Source organism: Caretta caretta, chromosome 1 (genome assembly GCF_965140235.1).
Source record: "Caretta caretta isolate rCarCar2 chromosome 1, rCarCar1.hap1, whole genome shotgun sequence".
Classification (NCBI taxonomy): Eukaryota; Metazoa; Chordata; order Testudines; family Cheloniidae; genus Caretta; species Caretta caretta.
The window spans coordinates 118,008,005-118,027,521 of NC_134206.1; positions in this window are offsets into that span (position 1 = coordinate 118,008,005).

The following is a 19,517-nucleotide window of genomic DNA, read 5'->3' on the forward strand; positions in this document are numbered from 1 at the left end:
CAGGGCACTGAAGTCCTAAGCTGCCAGGGCAGGAAAGCAGGGGCAGAAGTAGTCTGGGCACATCAGGTGGCATCTCCCAGGGGGCTTCTGTGATCCAACCCGTTACACAAGGATATTTAAATTGTTTCTAAGATATAACAAAAAGAAACAGACATGAACCAGAGATAAGCAGCTGTAATTACCTTCCAATAAAGCAATTGTAAGGGGACTGTTGCCCCCTTACTAACATTCAGTGGGGGTGTTTCAGTTGCTAGCTCCCAGTACTAAAAGGGGGAAGGGTCGATGGAGAATCAGCATCCTGACAGCCCCCAGGAACAATGGGGAGAGGCCAATGCTCCAGGTCAGCCTGAATGACAGAGCGGGCAGGCTAATCAGGGAGTCAGGAGACCCCGTCCTCCATGTGAGCTGGATTTGCCTGGGTCAGACAGAGTGGGGCCGAGCTAAGGGGAAAGCAGGGGCCCAAGCTAAGCTGGGTAGCAGAGCTGTGCCAGATCCAGAGGGACCAGAAAAGCAGCCCAGAGAGAGCAGACCCTGTTCTGGGAGCAGAGCTGCAGCCCCAAAGCCAGAGGCACAGCCCAGAGAGAGCAGACTTGCCCTGGGAGGAGAGCTGCAGCAACCAGAGCCAGAGGGGCCAGAAAAGCAGCCCAGGAAGCAGGTCAGTGCTGGGAGCAGAGTCACAGAAGCAGCCTGCAGAGCAGACCTGTCCTGGGAGCAGAGCTGTAGCAATCAGAGGCAGAGGGGCCAAAGAAGCAGCCCAGGGAGCTGGAGGCAGAGCAGCAGCAGTGCAGAGACCGAGTGGTGGACGTGGAGCTGGGGCTGGAGCAGTCCGGATCTGGGTGCGGTGAGCAGCTGGGGAGTGCGAGGGGGACCCTGGGCAGCGGGCCCAGCACAGGGAGACGCCTCAGCCAAGAGACTCTGCAGGCCAGGCTTGGATCGTAACCCCGACAGGACGACACTGGGAAGAAGGGTCCTACCACTTAGAGCCTGAGAGCGTGTGGCCACCACCAGAGCAAGTGTCCAACCCACAGCATCCCTGCAGCACAGCCAGGGCCTGAGAAGGAGGCCTGGGACTTACAAGGAACAGACTGTGAACTGCCCTGACATTCCAGAGACACTGTTTGTGATGTTCCCTGCCACAGAACGGGTTGATGTGTTTCCTTTAACCTTTCCCATTTTTCCTTATTCTTTTTAAAATAATTGTTGATTAAATAACTTGCATTTGCTTTAACTTGTATGTAATGGTCAGTGAAGTGCCCAGTGCAGAGAGAGTACCCCGGAGTGGGGACACCCTAGCCCCTGTCCTAGGTGACCACAGCAGGGTTGGGGGTCGAGCTCCCCAGGAATCCTGGGCCCAGCCTTGTTGGGGTTACGAGGACTCTGCCAGACAGGAGAGTGGAAGGGGAGTCCTCAAGGGCAGGGAGGCCACTGGGTAAAGGAAGTGGGAGCGAGGACTCAGATCCTTTCGCTAGTTCACTTCACTGGGGTAGTGCAGAAGCCAGGAAAGTTCCCCACAAGAGCGGGACTGTTCCCCCGCTTACACAATCACAGAACTAAATAGATACAAAGTGCGACTGGGCTGAGTTATTCAAATATAAATTCACATTATTTTAAGAGTAACACAAATGTTCACTTGTAAAATATTAAAGAATTAACTAACATGCAGGTATTATAGTTGATGGACAGAAGCTCAGTGGAGAGATACAATGGTAGTGCCTGCAACCATCTTAATCAGAGTATAAAACATTTGTTCAAGAAGCCTTATCCACTTGAGCATAATAAAATAGAATAGACCAGGGGTAGGCAACCTATGGCACGTGGGCCAAAGGCGGCACACGAGCTGATTTTCAGTGGCACTCACACTGCCCGGGTCCTGGCCACCGGTCCAGGGGGCTCTGAGCTTTAATTTAATTTTAAATGAAGCTTCTTAAACATTTTAAAAACCTTATTTACTTTACATACAACAATAGTTTAGTTCTATATTATAGACATAGAAAAAGACTTTCTAAAAACGTTAAAATGTATTACTGGCACGCGAAACCTGAAATTAGAGTGACTAAATGAAGACTCGGCACACCGCTTCTGAAAGGTTGCCGACCCCTGGAATAGACTATAAAACTTCCAGGCCAAGTGATGAAGGGATACAACCACTACCACTCTGAACTCCAAACACTCTCCCAATCAGAAGGGGGATAAGCACATTTTAAAAACAGGCACTGTAGTGTTAAATGGTGTCCTGCCAGCAGACAAATGCATCAAATCTGGGAAAGTTCTAGAACAACTGCTGCTGCTGAGGTAGATCAAACAAGGTGTTGACCTGACATTACTTATCATCTAGCTGAAGTAGTTTAGGGTACTTGTGCATATAGCATGGTCATGTTTTTGGAACACAGTCCTCACAAAGATCCCATCAATTCCTTCCTAGATACCAAGCTGACAGGCAGTGCTTAATTTGTACCAGGGCTGAGCCCCGGCACCTCTAGGCTTGGCAGTTCATAGTCCCAGCACCTCTGGGATTGCTGCATCAATTATGAATGTAAAAAAATTGCTTGAGCCCTGGCACCTCTTTCATTACAAATTAAGCACTGCTGATAGGGCATTATACATACCTTCGTATTTTGGAGGGGACTGTGGACCAAAAGAAGCAAGGTAGCTTCTTCTCATGTCCCTCTTAAAAGTATTCTTCAGTACTTGCCTCCTGCAGCCAATCCCAAGTCCTCTTCCCCGCTCACCTGTCAATGTGGTAGCTTGAAATATTCCTACACACACACACACACGTCAGAGGGAGACTATTTGGGTCTCGTCCGTGAATTACAGATGAGTTTATATGGCAGAAGTTGTGATTCACAGTTCTGATTTCCTCAGCATATTGCATATGTTATTTATATTTTTGCCTCCATATGCATATGAGAAAGTATAGGAAAACTGTAGCTGCATAAGGTGCCTGAGTTACAACTGCTGTAGGGACAATGTATTTTCCTAAGTTTTTAAAAAACTTAAACTGAAAAAAATCATCCTGGTAGAACCATATTGACCCCCACATTGGTCAACAGCAGGGTTGGAATCTCTAGATCCACAGCCCAGTCCTCTACCACTTGACAGAGTAACTGTAGCAGTAAAAGGCTATGTGGCATTTCCACTATAGAAGGACAGAGAGATGTACTTTGCCAGGACATTTCACAGTTCTTCCTAGACAGTAGAGGAATGTTGAGACTCAGAAATAATGGGTTCTATTCTGGGTTCTGGAGGTGAGTGTCCTCCTCTAGTGCTTACAGACCTTTCTGCCCCTCTCCTTCCCCAACCTCTCCCTGATCACTTCTGCTTCTATCCTCCCTTCTCTAGCTCCTGCCCCTGTTTTGTCCCCCACCTCTGCTGTCCCCTTCCCTGGCTTCTGCCCCAACATTCCCTCACCTCCGACTCCCATCTTCCCCACTCCATGGCTCCTACCTTTCTTCCTCCCAGTATACCTATTCTCCCCCCAACCCCAGTCATCTGCTCCCCTGTCTCTCTCCCTCCCAGGACCTGCTCATGACCCCCCTTCCAGGTTCTATCTCCCTCTCCTCCTTTGCTCCATACCTTGTTCCTCACTCCACTGTATTCAAGTCAGGCTTCTTCCGCCAACTCCTTGCTGCCTGGGTGCCAGCAGGGGGAGCATTGAGAGTGCAGGTGACAAACTCCCTGCTGTTGGTTTTGGCGGCCAGGGCAGAAAATGAGTAAAACAGAAAAACACACAGCAATATGGTAACACTGGGGTGACTACCCTGCTTGCCTGCCCCTAGAACCGGACCTGGCAACCATGACCACCGCTTGGATCATCCAGAGGGAGTAACTGAAGGGGAGGTCCTGCTCAGCTCCTGCAACCCAAGGCTTGAGCATGCTCAGTCGCTCTGAGGGGTGGTGCACAGGAGGTAGGCGGGGATGCAACATGCTCAGTGCAGAAGTCATCTTTGGGGAATTTATCTGCCAAACGCTAACAAGTCTCCACTGAGCATGTGCGAATGGCAATTTTTCAGCCTTATAACCTGGCTAAATTTGAAAGAGGGAAGGAAGAATGTGTTAAGCTCCACTAGGGAGAGCTACCTTTTCCTTAGAGCGATGCTTTATGGCTCATGTTTTGTAAGAGAAGAGCTTCTGGATACCCTTCTTGCCAACATCCAGTTGTCTCAGATTGTGGGGCAAGGTCAGTCCCAGAAAGGTAATTGTCCGGTAACAAATGTTCATTTCCCCAAAAGGCAGTATGATGGTGGTGGTGGAGGTATTGCCACTGTTGTGGAAAACGAGTCACACCATCTGTTTGGTTCAAACAGTCTGAGGTCTTTTATTGAATGCAAGCATGCAGGGAGAAGGAGACAGAGATGGTCACATGCAGGTGTCATCCTGGTCTCTCTCTGTCCTGCCCCTATAATACCAGTCTTATATAGTTTTTTTACATCCAAGTCAATTGATACATTTCCTTAATTTCTTTATTACTCAAGCATTGTTAATAAGGCCTTATAAGGAGCTAAAATAAATAGTTTCATAATTAGCACTGTGCTGACGCACTTCGTTATTATCAAGATCTGCGGTTTGCTTGTGGCAGTTTTGTCTAGGGGCTTTTGCAGGTTTTGGGGGGGTTGCATATAATGGACAGCTAGGGACTTGAGCTAGGCTAGAGGTTGGCCTAGTTCGTTATCTGGGTCAAAATACAATGGTCCAGCTTAAGCTAAGTCTTACAGGATGCAGGCCTCTGTAGGCCTTTTGCATTACCGCTCTTGCCTATGCTGCATATAGTGCGTAGATCTTGTCACAGAGTGGGATGGGGTCAGATCAACAATACTTTCCCCCACACCACCTTGGAGACATAATACGCCCTTTGCCCTGACTGCAGCAGGAGCCTCTTTCTGTCTCTGGAGCTTGGAGTTGTACCCTTTAGAGCAGTGTCTATGCTGGGGATTTTTCTATTAGTGTGTAGCTACCAGTATTTCAGGCTGGGGTACCACACCAGTCCAAGCACTGTATTGTACTGGCGTATCAGTTCTACACTGCAGTTTATACGAATATCCCCAATATGGAGATCAAACCAATTTTGTCTGATCTGGAAATTCATGCACATAATATTTTAGCTGCATGAATGTGTGTATACTGCAAATGATGATATTCTGAACAGGTTGAATTGAAAACCTGTTTCTAACCCGTTGAACTGTTTGCAAATCAAACCAATTTTTACACTATATGACCAGCTCTAGTTTTCACTTACATATCCAAATCTTCTGAGCTGACTGGCGTCCTGACTAATGCAATTGTGTAAGAGAATTCTGAACCACTAACTCTGAACTCAGCTGGCTGTGTTGACTCTTATTCCCCAACCACTGCGTGCATAAAGACCCACATAAGTTCCTTTTGGATTTGAAATACTATTAAGCAAGCATATGTTGCAAGGTCTATCAAACTACAAAAAAAAAATAACTCCCATGAGGAGGTGACAAACAATGAAGAGCATGCAGCTTCCAATAAAGTCTTTATTTGTCTAACATCTGTCAGCAGGATGTGCTTTCCTAGCATGCAGAGCAAAAGCCTTGTATGAATTTTGTGCAATAAAGAATTAGAGGCTGTGAGTGGCTCTCACACGATTGTGGGTCTTCCTGGGGCAGCAAGACCAAGACCAAATTCTTCCAACCATCCAAGCCACTGTAATGTTAAAAAAATGTTTTAAAAAATGTACAGTTCTGTACAAAGTTGACACAATTAAATAACAATGTTGAGGATGTAAATGCTGAAAATCAGGACATTCACTTACAGTTCTCACAGCATCGTATGTGTTTAGACTGAATGCTTTAGTATGGTGGATCCCTGACTGGTCCATGGAGCTGTTAGTGGTCCATGCCACCTATGGAGATGAAAGCCCTTTTGTGAGACTTGGGAGGTGGCGGGGGGAGGGAGGGAGTATATGTGCATGGCCTGGGAAGACTTAGGAGGTGGTTGAGATTCCATTCTAAATGTTGGGGGTGGGGGGGAGGAAGGATATTAGTAGGGAGGGAGTCACAGTTGTGGAACGAGAGAGACAGATGCTGTGATTACTTCACTGCCATAACTCTCCTTAGAGTTGTAATGCCAAGGGTTATTATTTTTAAAGTTCTAAGAGTTTTGCCATTTAGTCCCTACAAAAAAGACTTCGGAGAAAATAGATGTCTCTTTTCCATATCTAGTGAAGCCTGGCATTAGAATGCCTAGTCAATACAAATGAACCACATTCATGCCAAATGATGGCTGAGATTTTAAATGTATAATGTCAGTAATCAATTATTAAGAAAGATTGAAGCTTGCCCTGTTGTTTGTGTAGTGAATGAGGCTGTTGTCTGTGGGACCGAAGAAGTTGCAAAGCTGGAAGGCATATAATAGAGGCTGGGAACTACAGGAAGGGAAAAGATGATCTCATGGTTAAACTATCTGAATATGATGTCCCTAGAGAATTGGATTTTATCCCTGCTTCTGCCACAGAATTCCAGTGTGATGTTTGGCAAGTCACAAATTAAATTTTTCATAAATTTGTCACTTTCTACTTCTCATTTTCTGGGTACTCAACTTGAGACACCCACTGTCTGATTCACAGAAGTGCTAAGCACTCAAAACTGCAACTGGGACCGATGTTGTAAATATATAAAGTGCTAAAAAAATGCTAATTACTCTGAAAAATTCCACCTTGGGCTTCTCAGATTGGGCACTCAAAATGAGTGGATACTTCAGATAATTTTGGCTTTAATCTCTGTGCCTCAGTTTTCCTTGTGTAAAATGGGGAAGATAATGAGAATTGGCCTGGAAAAATCTAGAACATGATTTTCCAACAGAAAATACAGTTTCTGCCAAAACTGAAATTTTCTGCAGGAAAATCTATTTTGCCAAAACATTTTGAAAATTGAAATTAAATATTTAGTTTCAGGTCAGTTTAACCCACATGGGAATATTTTGTTTTGTTGTACTGATCTGATACATTTAATTTCAAATCAGTTCAATAAAACGTTTACACGTTCCAATTTCAGCTCACTGCCTAATGGAAGTTATAGTTTGGGTCCCCATTCTCTCCTCTGGGCCCAAGCTCCCTGGAGGACTACATCTCCCAAAAAGTCTCCATCAGACCAAGCTCTGAGTGGTACATCATGGGAGTCACATGACCCTGGGTGCATCATGGGACATGTAGTCCAGCCAGAGAGCCTGGCCCATAAGGGATCTGGGGGTGTATCAAGCTACTATTACCATGAAGCAATGTGGCACAATCGGAAAATGCAGTTTACTGTTGAAGTGACTCGAAAGAAGGGTCAGTTAGGGTCATTTCAAACAAACATACATTTGGATTTTGGAAAAGTTGACATTTTTATTGCCATTGCAAATGCTGAAACATTTTGTTTCAACAGTTCCAAATAGATGGTTTTTTTCCAGAATCTCCATTCTGTGAAAAATTTCAACTGTCTCCCCCATAAGTTGAGCCCCATTGTGCAAGACCAATGGCCGTCAACCATTCCAGACTACTGTACCCCCTTCAGGTGTACTCCCAAATTTCATCTCACTTAAAATCTACTTGCTTACAAAATCAGACATAAAAATACAAAAGTGTCACGCTATTAGTGATAAATTGCTTACTTTCTCCTTTTTATCATATAAAATATGGTTTATAAAATAAATCAATTGGAATATATATATATTGCACTTTCATGTCAGTATATAGTATATAGAGCAGTACAAGCAAGTCATTTTCTGTATGACACTTTAGTTTGTACCGATTTTACTAATTACTTTTATGTAGCCTATTGTAAAACTAGGCAAATATCTAGATGAGGTGATGTACCCCTCCCCTCAAAGACCTCTGTGTACCCCCAGAGGTATGCATATCCCTGGTTGAGAACCACTGTGCTAGATATCATAGAATATCAGGGTTGGAAGGGACCTCAGGTGGTCAACTAGTCCAACCCCCTGCTCATAGCAGGGCCAACACCAGCTAAATCATCCCAGCCAGGGCTTTGTCAAGCTTGACCTTAAAAACCTCAAAGGAAGGAGATTCCACCACCTCCCTAGGTAACCCATTCCAGTGCTTCACCACCTTCCTAGTGAAAAAGTTTTTCCTAATATCCAACTAAATCTCCCCCACTGCAACTTGAGACCATTACTCCTTGTTCTGTCATCTGATACCACTGAGAAGTCTAGATCCATCCTGTTTGGAACCTCCTTTCAGGTAGTTGAAGGCAGCTATCAAATCCCCCCTCATTCTTCTCTTCCGCAGACTAAATAATCCCAGTTCCCTCAGCCTCTCTTCATAAGTCATGTGCTCCAGCCCCCTAATCATTGTTGTTGCCCTCTGCTGGACTCTTTCCAATTTTTCCACATCCTTCTTGTAATGTGGGGTCCAAAACTGGACACAGTACTCCAGATGAGGCCTCACCAATGCCGAATAGAGGGGAACGATCACGTCCCTCGATCTGCTGGCAATGCTCCTATTTATACAACCCAAAATGCCATTAGCTTCTTGGCAACAAGGTCATGCAAACATAATAAATGACAGCCCCTGCATCAAAAAGCGTACAATCTTGACAAGTGTATTGAGACACCAAAAATCCATGCAGTGGATGCAGCTTCATAGCAACCCTGATATGAACAACTTCTGGTTAATAGGAATATTTTGCTGGGAACCAATCGTGTCTTATTGGCTTTAATGTCGGACATTGGCACCGGCACGCCACTTATTGAGAACTCTTTTTGGAAGAAAGGCCCTGGCCACAGACAGATTTGCGAGGCTGCAACCAGGGGAGGAAGCTCTGGGACATGCTTTCCCTAGCTGCAGTCCTGCAAACCCACCTGCAGCAGATGCTGGCATGTCCCAGAGCTTCCTCCCCTGGCTACATCCAGGAACCACACAGAAGGTAAGGACTGAGGGGCCCACATCCCCACCGACAAGGGGAGCCCCTGCCGGAGTCCTGTGCTGCAGGCTGAGAGGGGAGGTTATGGGCATGACAGCAGTAGGAAGGGTATGCTGGGCCTTGTGGAGCTGCATGGTACCTCCCCCCACAGCTGCCCTGTCCACAGGCAGGTTTGCAGGGCTGAAGCAGGAAAGTCACATCCCAGGGCCTCCTTCCCTGGCTGCAGCCCCACAAACCTGCCTTCCACTTATTGGCAACTGCTGGATAAAGGCAACTTTTTGCTGGCAACTGAGGAGTTGCAAATAAGCGGAAACTACTGTATTATAATCCACGGGCCATTAAGTCAGTGCCAAAATAGGAGCTAGAACCCAATTTCCCCAGTCATTTGCTCTAGCCACTGCACATCCCAGGTCTAGTTTTCTACTGCTTTGCCCCTAACATGGGCACTTACATCTGGGAAAAGAGGAAGTAAATTGCTACCAAGTGACAAAGTTAGTACAGTAAAAGTTGTTTTATCCAGCATGTTGGGGGGTGGGAGGTACCAGTAAGTGAAAAATGCCGGTTAACTAAGAGGAAGGGAGTTTGGGTGCAGGAGGGAGCTCTGCATGCTGTTCCCATGCTGCCCCAAGTGCTAGCTCTGCATCTCCCATTGGCCGGGAACCACGGCCAATAGGAGTTGTGGGGGCGGTGCCTGTGGACAGAGGCAGTACGCAGAGCTGCCTGCTATGCCTCTGCCTAGGAGCAGCTGGGACAGGTCGCTGCTTGCGGGGAGCTGCCCGCCCCCGGATCCAGCACCCTGCACCCCAACCCACTGCCCCGTGCCCCATCCTGCACCCAAACTCCTTCCCAGAGCCTGTGCTCCATACCCTCTTCCGCACCCCAACCCCCTGCAGGCCCCATGCCAACCAGACTATAAACGGAATTTCAATGAAGATCAGAAATGCTGGTTTATAAAGCTGTCCGGTTGGTGAAGTGCTAGATAAAACAGCTTTTACTGTATTTTATACACCCTTGGCACTACTGAAAGGATGCAAGGCATAGTGAATCAGGCCCTCTGCCTTAACTAGCACTTGGTATATTATAAATAAGGCTCCAGTTTAGCAAGATTTTGTAAGCAAGTGGCTACGTTCAAGCATGTAAGTAATTCTATTGAAGTAAATGGTTCTGCTCACCTCATTAAAGTTAGACATGGACTTAAGTACCTTGCTGAATTGGGGTTTCAATCATGAGCCAGTGATCAGTTGTGTGATCTTGGACAAGGGAGGGCACGGATCAGCGTTCACGTCTCACTCCCTGTCAGTACCCAGGCTGGGCCGGGCAAGCTAATGTTCCAACCAGTGGACCAAATACCATGATGAATCCTGGTCACGTGCTACCTGCAGCACGTTAGGAATATGCTAAGATGATCTTGGACAAGTCACTTCAAAACTCAGTGCAGTTTCTACGTCTGCAGAATGGGAATCATTCCCACTCTGAGATCTTACAAAGTGCTAGGTCATTTTGTTGTTTTATCCAAGTACAATAGTTAAAACAATTATTACTACTTCTTAAAACAATCAGAAGAGAATAAAAAAATATATCGGCAAGCTACAGTGATGATAATTACAGCTTAATTATCCATAACTGATTCTTTATGCCCTAAAATAATTTATTCTCCTCAGTCTGGTTGCTGATATCTGGTAGATTCATCACAAATGTCAATCTGTACTTATGTACTTAACATTTTAACATTCCACGTTGATCCCTTTCCTTTTATTTTTCAGAGTCAGTTGATTTCACTACAGGAACATCAGGGAAAGTTCTTATGAGTATCTGCAGGAAGTCTACAAAGGGAGTTTTAGATCTCTTAGAATTCTTCATTTTTGTGTCTTTAAGTAGGATACAAGCTTTTACACTTTTGCGCAATTTTTGCAAATGCCAACATCTTTATCCCTTCCAAACAAACGCTGCACATACCACAGTTGTCAGCATGGCTCCTCTTTAAGGTCTAGATTCAGCACAACACAAATATGCTGAAGTCCCATTAAGGTCATTTGGATTTAAAAACATAATTAAAGTGTTTAGCTGAATAGGGATGGAATTGTACATGTGGTTGAAGTTAAATACATGCCTAAGTGCGTTGCTGAATCCACGCCTACAACTGGGAAGTGATTCCTTAATTTAAAAATTAATAAATGCCAAATAACTAAAATCCAGAAACCAGGTATAATCTCTTCTTAACATACTGCAGGCATGAACGCCTATGTTCAAAGAACATTGTTAAGGTTGCAAAGTCAAACACTCAAATTAGGAAATGCCAGAATTCAGGTTGCCCATGCAACCTTAATTCAACTCCCTTTGTGCATGTGCATTATGATCATCTACATGATGCCAGACTATTTTTCCCACAAGTTCCTGTCTCCTTCAGTGCACAAAATAGAGGATACTCACTTAGGAAGCAGCTATTCAATATTTTGTTTTATCCTCATTGCTCAGCACACAGCCGTAGGCCTTACTTATTGCACACTATTCAAACCATGGTCTGAAGACAGAATTATTAATTTATCCATGGGTTTTTCTATGGCATTCACCACCACCGTATCCAACTACTTCACAAACATTCATTTATCTCATAACGTCCCTGTGAGATGAGGGGATATTATCATCCCCATTCTAGAGGTGGGAAACGGGGCAGAGAGATGGAGTATCCACTAATTTGGGGTGCCCCTCTGGGGACACGTAGACCATTTTTTTCAGAGTACTTAGCCCCTGCAGCACTTTATATATTCAAGCACAAATCCCACTGACTTCAGTTGCAGTTGTGAGTGCTCAGCACTTCTACAGATTAGGTTCCAGAGCCTCATGTCAGGCACCCAGAAAATGAAGAACGCACAATTAGTGACCATCTGTGAAAAGCTGGTTGAAGTGACTTGCTTAGAATCACACAGAAACTCTCTGTCAGGGGTAGGAATAGGATGCAGGTCAGAATTCAGCTGTCTTGACCACAAGATCCTTCTGTTTTTCTTGCAGCCCCCTGCATTTACTACACCCCTTTCAACATTCTGCAACAAATAAGGCAGGAGTCAAAAGGACAACAGCCTCCTTTGCTACACAACTCTGGTCCATCCCCAAAGCAGGTCCGGCCCGTGCACTGGAGGCAGGGGTCTGATGGGGAAAAAAGTAGTATGTGATCATGTACTTCAAGACTGTTACCATAATGCACATGCCCAAGAGGGCAGAGTTAAAGCTGCACAGGCATTTCTGAATTTTCAAGTGCTTAACTTTGCAACCTTGATGTTCTTTTAACATAGTTTTTGTTGGTGTGTAATTTTCTAGACTTTTTAAAAAAAGGAAACAAAAAACCCCAGATTCCATCATGTATCATCATATGACCCACTAGGGTCATCATCAGACCCTCTGCCAGTGGAGCTAATGGAATAACTGACAGCAATAGTAGGCTGGCGTCCAGTATCTGGACCAGCCCAGGGGTGGGAGGGAGACACACGCTTTGCCAAAAGGTTTCGCAGATATTTGAGGACAGCAGAGGAATGGTGAAACTCAGGAATCTTGGGTTCCATTCAAGGCTCTGGAGGTGTCTTTACTCTGGTGGGAAAGCTCTTATGCCTGTTCCCCTCCAAATTTGACCCCTTCTGCCCTGTCTCTTCCAACCTTTCCCTGTTCCAGTCCTATCTCTACCCCACAACCCGATTCCTTGTCCTAGTCCCATTCTACTTACCTAACCCAAACCCAATCTCCACTCCTGAAGCTTCTCATCTCAGTCTCCTTGCCCAGCCAGTCCTAGTCTCCTGTTCTGGGCCTGATGTCCGAGTCCCAATCTCCTTTCCTGGGTTTTTCACCAATATCAGCCTTCTCCCAGTCGTCGTCCCCAACCCCTGCATCCTTGCACCTTGTCAGTTCTCTCTCTCCTCCCCCTGCCTTCCCCAGCCCACGGCTTCCTGGGCTGTCTCCTTGTGCAGCCGCAGTCCCCTCCAGCTCCTTGTCTGATCTCACTGTCCACCCCACTCTCCCAACCAACTGGCTCCCATTACTCTTCCCCATTTCCCTTACGGACTCCCAGTTCCAGTCTCCCCCTTCAATTGCCAGTCACCATATCTCTTCTCTCCTCCACTTTAGTCCCAGTCTCACCAGACTTCTCATCTTGATCTACTCCTTTCCCCCAGGTCCACCTTTTGTGCCCTCTGCATTCAAAATGGACACCTTCCTCCTCCACGCTGCCTGCACGCCAGCAGGGGGTCACTGAGAACACTGAAGGGATAAGCTCCCTGGTGCCAGTCCCCACCACAAAAGAGAGCAACTGGCACCAGAGATTACAGGGGAAATCTTTCTGAGCCCCTGTAGACACGGCTGGAGCATGCTCAGTCACTGTGTGGGGATGGCACTTGCCTAGTCTGGTCACACGTAGGAGCTGTGAGGGCATACAGCATCTTGAGTTGCACTATGTGAATGGTGCATGCACAGTCTGGTCAGCAACAGGAGCTGAAAGGCTCAAGCGTGCTCCATGAGGACAGAATCCTGGAAGTTTTTAGTTGCCAAGATCTAGCAACTCTCAACTGCGCATGTAAGTATGCTGCCTGCCAGGGGCCCATATCCGAGACAATACAGAGGGATTGTCAATGAACATCCGGCCCTCTGATTACTACCTCTGCTACTCATCCATGTGGGCGCTAATGATGCTGCAAGGTATGACCCTCTGCAGATCAGAAGTGACTACAGGGCTCTGGGAGCATGGGTGAAGGAGTTGGGAGTGCAGGTGCTGTTCTCTTCGATCCTTCCGGTCAAGGGTAGAGGCCCAGGCAGAGACAGATGCATCCTGGTGGTGAATGCCTGGCTGCAAGGATTGCGTTGCCAGGAGGCCTTTAGCTTCCTTGACCATGGGATGCTGTTCCAGGAAGCAGGACTGCTAAGCAGAGATGGGGTCCACCTATTGAGGAAGAGGAAGAGCATATTTGGATACAGACTGGCTAACCTAGTAAGGAGGGCTTTAAACTAGGTTAGAAGGGGGCAGGTGACCAACGCCCATGTTTTCGACTTACCTGTGGAGACCTGGGAGAAAGGTTGGAATTTGGGGGGAGCATGGGCTGTTATAGGAGGGATAAAGGAGAGACAAGACAGAACTGGTTGGGGGGGAGAATCAAATCAGTATCTTAGATGTCTGAATACTAATGCAAGAAGTATGGAGAATAAACAAGAAGAACTTGAAATGCTCGTACATAAACACAACTATGACATGGTTGGCATCACAGTCAGACTTGGTGGGATAATACAATTGACTGGAATATTGGTATAGAAGGGTACAGCTTGCTCAGGAAGGACAGGCAAGGGAAAAAAGGGAGGAGATGTCTTATATATTAAAAATGTGTACACTTGAACTGAGGTTCAGATGGAAATAGGAGACAGACTTGTTGAAAGTCTCTGGGTAAGGATAAAAGGGTGATGTCATGGTAGGGATCTACTATAGGCCACTTAACAGGGAAGAAGAGGTGGATGAGGCTTTTTTTAAACAACTAACAAAATCATCCAAAGTAGGACTTGGTGGTGATGGGGGACTTCAGCTACTCAGACATCCGTTGGGAAAATAACACAGCAGGGCACAGATTATCCAACAAGTTCTGGGAATGTATTGGTATTGGAGACTATTTTTATTTCAGAAGGTGGAGAAAGCTACTAAGGGAGATTCTGTTCTAGATTTGATTTTGACAAATAGGGAAGAACTGGTTGACATTTTGAAAGTGATCATGAAATGGTAGAGTTCATAAATCTAAGGAACGGTAGGAGGGAGAACAGCAAATAAAGATAATGAAGGAGGCAGACTTTAGAAAACTCAGGGAGTTGGTAGGTAAGATCCCATGGGAAGCAAGTCTAAGGGGAAACTTATTAAGGGCACTATTAAGACACTATTAAGGGCACAAGAGCAAACTATCCAACTGCATAGGAAAGATAGGAAGTATGGCAAGAGACTACTCTGGCTTAACCAGGAGATCTTCAATGATCTTTAAAAAAAAAAAAAAAAAAAAGTCCTACAAAAAGTGGAAACTAGGTCAAATTACAAAGGGTGAATAGAAACAAATCACACAAGTATGTAGGGACAAAATTAAAGAGGCCAAGGCAAAAACGAGATCAAACTAGCTAGAGACATAAAGGGTAACTAAGAAATGTATTCTACAAATACATTAAAAGCAAGAGGAAGACCAAGGGCAGGGTAGGTCGGTTACTCAATGGGGGGGGGGGGGGTGAGAACAACAGAAAAATGTTGAAATGGCAGAGGTGCTTAATGACTTCTTTGCTTTGGTTTTCATCAAGAAGGTTGGTGGTGATTTGATGTCTAACATAGTGAATGCCAGTGAAAATGAGGTAAGATCAGAGGCTAAAATAGGGAAGAGCAAGTTACAAATTACTTAGATAAATTAGATGTCTTCAAGACACCAGATCCTAATGAAATGCATCCTAGAATACTCAAGGAGCTGACTGAGGAGATATCTGAGCCATTAGCGATTATCTTTGAAAAATCAGTCATGGAAGACAGGAGAGATTCCAGAAGACTGGACAACCCAGGGAATTACAGACCAGTGAGCTTAACTTCTGTAACCGTAAAGATAATGGAGCAAATAATTAATCAATTTGCAAACATCTAGAATAAGGTGATAAGTAACAGTCAGCATGGATTTATAAAGAACAAATTGTGTCAAACCAACCTGATAGCTTTCTTTGATAGGGTAACAAGCCTTGTGGATGGGGGGGGGGGAGTGGTAGACATGGTATATCTTGACTTTAGTAAAGCGTTTGATATGGTCTCGCATGACCTTCTCATAAACAAACTAGGGAAATGCAACCTAGATGGAGCTACTTTAAGGTGGGTGCAAAACTGGTTGGAAAACCATTCCCAGAGAGTAGTTATCAGTGATTCACAGTTATGCTGGAAGGGCATATTGAGTGGGGTCCTGAAGGAATCAGTCCTTCGTCCGGTTCTGTTCAATATCTTCATCAATGATTTAGATAATGGTAGAGAGTACACTTATAAAGTTTGCAGATGACATCAGGCTGGGAGGGGTTGCAAGTGCTTTGTAAGATAGGATTAAAATTCAAAATGATCTGGACAAACTGGAGAAATGGTCTGAAGTAAATAGGATGAAATTCAATAAGGACAAATACAAAGTACTCCACTTAGGAAGGAACCATCAGTTGCACACATACAAAATGGGAAATGAGTGCCTAGGAAGGAGATCTGCAGAAAGAGATCTGGGGGGTCATAGTTGACCACAAGTTAAATATGAGTCAACAGTGTAACACTGTTGCAAAAAAAGTGATCATCATTTGGGGGTGTATTAGCAGGAATGTTGTAGGCAAGATATAAGAAGTAATCCTTCCGCTCTGCTTCGCATTCATTAGGCCTCATCTGCAGTATTGTGCCCAGTTCTGGGTGCCATATTTCAGGAAAGATGTGGACAAATTGGAGAAAATCCACAGAAGGGCAACAAAAATGATTAACGGTCTAGAAAACCTGACTTATGAGGGAAGACTGAAAAAATTGGGTTTGTTTAGTCTGGAAAAGAGAAGACAGAGGGGACATAACAGTTTTCAAGTACATAAAAGGTTGTTACAAGGAGGGAGAAGAATTGTTCTTCTTCACCTCTGGGGATAGGACAAGAAGCAATGGGCTTAAATTGCAGCCAGGAAGGTTTAGGTTGGACATCAGGAAAAACTCCCAACTATCAGGGTGGTGAAGCACTGGAATAAATTGCCTAGGGAGGTTGTGGAATCTCCATCATTGGAGATTTTTAGGAGCAGGTTAGACAAACACCTGTCAGGGATGGTCTAGATAATACTTAGACCTGCCCTGAGTGCAGGACCCTGGACTAGATGACCTCTCAAGGTCCTTTCCAGTCCTATGATTCTATGTGTGAACAGGGAACTTGGCCAATATGGGCAGATTACCACAGGGATAGCAAAAGGCACATTCCTAACGCAAAGGCCAATCCTCCCTGCCCATGGCCAAATTTCAAGTCTCTGCCCCAAGTAGCAAGGGCACTAGATCATTTTAAAGACATGGTTTCAGGAATTTAATATGGACAAAACAATGTGTTTCCCCCTAGCTTTATTCTCTGAAACAGCTGCACCACTTTGGCTGAAATTTTCCCCAAAACCCCAGCATGAGGCATCCAGTTTTCAACTGGAATGCTGGGTCAAAAAGGAACCCTGGTGGCTTCAGTCAGCACTGCTGACCATGACGTAAAAAAGTCTGGTTGGTGGCGCAGCAGGACCCTGGGTCTAACGCAGGCTCCCTGCCTGCCCTGGCTCCTTGCGGCTCCCGGAAGCAGCTGGCATATCCCTGCGGCCCCTAGGTGCATGGCTGGCCAGGGGGGCTACACGTGCTGCCCCAGCCTCAAGAGCGGACTCCGCAGCTCCCATTGGCTGCACCTCTGCCTAGGAGCCAGAGGATATGTCGCCGCTTCCAGGAGCCACCACAGGTAAGTGCCACCCGAAACCCACACCGCACCCCCTCCTATACCCCAACCCCTCATCCCTGGCCCAACCCCAGATCCTGCACCCCCAGCCGGAGCCCTCACCCCCTCCCACACCCAAACCCCCTGCTTCAGCCTGGTGAAATGAGTGAGCGAGGGTGAGGGAGAGCAAGTGACAGAGGGAGGGGAGATGGTAAGCAGGGTAACCAGGGTAAGCAGCAGGATACGGACCCTGGACTTCAGGAAAGCAGACTTCGACTCCCTCAGGGAACGGATGGCCAGGATCCCCTGGGGGACTAACTTGAAGGGGAAAGGAGTCCAGGAGAGCTGGCTGTATTTCAAGGAATCCCTGTTGAGGTTACAGGGACAAACCATCCCAATGAGTCGAAAGAATAGTAAATATGGCAGGCGACCAGCTTGGCTTAATGGTGAAATCCTAGCGGATCTTAAACATAAAAAAGAAGCTTACAAGAAGTGGAAGGTTGGACATATGACCAGGGAAGAGTATAAAAATATTGCTCGGGCACGTAGGAATGGTATCAGGAGGGCCAAACTGCACCTGGAGCTGCAGCTAGCAAGAGACGTTAAGAGTAACAAGAAGGGTTTCTTCAGGTATGTTGGCAACAAGAAGAAAGCCAAGGAAAGTGTGGGCCCCTTACTGAATGAGGGAGGCAACCTAGTGACAGAGGATGTGGAAAAAGCTAATGTACTCAATGCTTTTTTTGCCTCTGTTTTCACTAACAAGGTCAGCTCCCAGACTGCTGCGCTGGGCATCACAAAATGGGGAAGAGATGGCCAGCCCTCTGTGGAGATAGAGGTGGTTAGGGACTATTTAGAAAAGCTGGACGTGCACAAGTCCATGGGGCCGGACGAGTTGCATCCGAGAGTGCTAAAGGAATTAGCGGCTGTGATTGCAGAGCCATTGGCCATTATCTTTGAAAACTCGTGGCGAACCGGGGAAGTCCCGGATGACTGGAAAAAGACTAATGTAGTGCCAATCTTTAAAAAAGGGAAGAAGGAGGATCCTGGGAACTACTGGCCAGTCAGCCTCACCTCAGTCCCTGGAAAAATCATGGAGCAGGTCCTCAAAGAATCAATCCTGAAGCACTTGCATGAGAGGAAAGTGATCAGGAACAGCCAGCATGGATTCACCAAGGGAAGGTCATGCCTGACTAATCTAATCGCCTTTTGTGATGAGATTACTGGTTCTGTGGATGAAGGGAAAGCAGTGGATGTATTGTTTCTTGACTTTAGCAAAGCTTTTGACACGGTCTCCCACAGTATTCTTGTCAGCAAGTTAAGGAAGTATGGGCTGGATGAATGCACTATAAGGTGGGTAGAAAGCTGGCTAGATTGTCGGGCTCAACGGGTAGTGATCAATGGCTCCATGTCTAGTTGGCAGCCGGTATCAAGTGGAGTGCCCCAAGGGTCGGTCCTGGGGCCGGTTTTGTTCAATATCTTCATAAATGATCTGGAGGATGGTGTGGATTGCACTCTCAGCAAATTTGCGGATGATACTAAACTGGGAGGAGTGGTAGATATGCTGGAGGGGAGGGATAGGATACAGAAGGACCTAGACAAATTGGAGGATTGGGCCAAAAGAAATCTGATGAGGTTCAATAAGGATAAGTGCAGGGCCCTGCACTTAGGATGGAAGAATCCAATGCACCGCTACAGACTAGGGACCGAATGGCTAGGCAGCAGTTCTGCGGAAAAGGACCTAGGGGTGACAGTGGACGAGAAGCTGGATATGAGTCAGCAGTGTGCCCTTGTTGCCAAGAAGGCCAATGGCATTTTGGGATGTATAAGTAGGGGCATAGCGAGCAGATCGAGGGACGTGATCGTTCCCCTCTATTCGACATTGGTGAGGCCTCATCTGGAGTACTGTGTCCAGTTTTGGGCCCCACACTACAAGAAGGATGTGGATAAATTGGAGAGAGTCCAGCGAAGGGCAACAAAAATGATTAGGGGTCTAGAACACATGACTTATGAGGAGAGGCTGAGGGAGCTGGGATTGTTTAGCCTGCAGAAGAGAAGACTGAGGGGGGATTTGATAGCTGCTTTCAACTACCTGAAAGGGGGTTCCAAAGAGGATGGCTCTAGACTGTTCTCAATGGTAGCAGATGACAGAACAAGGAGTAATGGTCTCAAGTTGCAGTGGGGGAGGTTTAGATTG